Raw genomic sequence first — 2,223 nt, forward strand, 5'->3', positions numbered from 1 at the left:
CTCTCCAGTGGTTAGAAATTCTTTGCACTGCTTGGGGTATCAGAGGAATTCCGTGTCGCCCTTGACGAGCATTGTTTCCCTCAGAAGGCTGACATCCTTATCTTTATCCCTCACCCAGGCCTGGCGAGGAGCTCTGCTCTCCTTTGGGTAGTTTCACAGCACAGGAAAGCTAGCCCTGGCTGCCGCAAATACCCCGAGGCACGCTTTGATAGTTTTAATAACCTTGTCCGTTCTCCGCTTAAGAGTCAGCCATTATTGCTCAAGTCTTTTTAAGCCAGCTTGAAATTCACCTTGGCAAGGATTCCATCCTTGTTGGACACTTCCCCCTGGCTTTTCAAACTTAGTGAAAGGAATTGAGACCTAGTGGGAAATGCCTGCCCGTCGCTGCTCTCCTTCTAGATTCTGGATGAAATTTCCCATAGGGCTGCCCTGGCTCCTGGCTAATTGGGCTGTTTTATTGTACAACAGCATCAGGAAAAACTAAGGGTGATTCTATACACCAGCCTCCAGGCCTCTGTCTCTGAGAGTCTGGAGGATCTGTGGCAATCAGAGAACAACACACCAAGGCCCACATTATGACTTGCTTACATGGATGCCTGGGCTGTGCTTTTGGGCTCCCTGCCCCATTAGATAAAATGCTTCTTATTCATATGATATGTTGACAAATAGCAAAATGAAACAGTTACAGAATGCTAAAGAGCCCCCCCATATCATTCATATGATAGGTTGACAAATAGCAAAATGAAACAGATACAGAACGCTACAGACCTCCTTCCTCTGCTCTCTTCCTTGTCTACATGGCAAACTCCTACTTAACCTTCAAACTCAATTCATCCTAGACGTCACCCCGTCCCACAAAAGCCCTTCAGAGCCCAACTTTACAATGCACGGTGCTCTCTCCACTGTGCTCTGTGCCAATCAAGACATTGGGTTATTACAATTTGTTAAGTGGTCAGCAACCTCTGATAACCAAGCCTAGGAGTGGAGGATTGGGCCAGGAGAAAACCTGTCATTATAAGCAAATGCAATTCAAGGTGTGGTGAACGAACTATCTGAGACCAGCCCACCAGGAGGGAGGTAGAGAAACCAAGAACAGCCTTTAAAATCTCTGCAGTTACTGACAGTACTGGGACATTGTACAAAAGTATCAGTCCACAATAGATTGGAAATTTAAAAATAAAAGTACTATTTTGCTTTGTTTTTTTTAATCAGAGTTTGAGATGCATTGGTGTAGGAGACACATTGGAAAGAGGGAGGGAAAAGAGGGAAGAAGGGAGGGAGGGAGGAGAGGTAGCAGGGGCAAGGAAAATAAAAATAATAGTCTTTGTATAATTATGTATTAATATTAATTTAACATACAAAATATTTTACACATATTATATCCCTGGGTTCTTACCTCTATCATGCAAGATCTTCCTTCCGTTCTGCAAACACTCCAAGCACTGGTCTATCTCTCTTTCCTTTGTTCTCTTCTTTCACTGGGGTGTGCTCTTCTCCACTGGTTTCTGCTGCTGTTGTGATCACAGCTCACGTGTCATCCTTTGAGGAGCCTTCTCTGGCCACCCAGCCTACAGTGTTCTCCTTCCTTACCCCATGCCACCCCCCTTCATCATATGACCCCATTTATTTTTGTTTTCCTCCATGAAACTTAAAACAATCCAAACCTATTTCATTCTTGTGTTTGCTTATTGTTTCTGTTAAGTTTCCCACTAGAATATGAGCTCCTTAAGAATAAGCATGCTCTTGCTCACCTCATACCTCCCACAGCTAGATAGTGCCTGGCATAGAGACCAATGAATGAGTGAATGGATTGAATGAGTGAATGAAAACCGTAGGTACCCTCATTTCCATTCAAAATGCAAAGAAAATAAGAGTTTTAGGATTTTGCTCCAAAGAATTTCAGTCTTACTCAAGGATGTACAGCTCCTCCATAGACCCAAGACTCCAAGAGAGGCTCCTGACTCCAAAAGTAGTGCTATTTCTACCTTACAACGCTGCCAGAGGTAGAAGTTTCTAGGGAAATACCTACAGAGATTCGCAAAACATAATAAGAAAATTCACATCGGGGAAATGTAGCTATAGTCAGCCTCTGCAGTTCTAAATAGGGATCCCTTTGAAATTGAAGGAAAAAAAAACAGCAAAAGCCCAGGAGATTGAATTGGGGGTCTGCTTTCAGCTGAGATAACATCTAAACTCTCACCTATTCCCTTCCCCCCTAGCTCT

The sequence above is a fragment of the Microcebus murinus genome, chromosome 1 (genome assembly GCF_040939455.1).
Source record: "Microcebus murinus isolate Inina chromosome 1, M.murinus_Inina_mat1.0, whole genome shotgun sequence".
NCBI classification, from domain to species: domain Eukaryota; kingdom Metazoa; phylum Chordata; class Mammalia; order Primates; family Cheirogaleidae; genus Microcebus; species Microcebus murinus.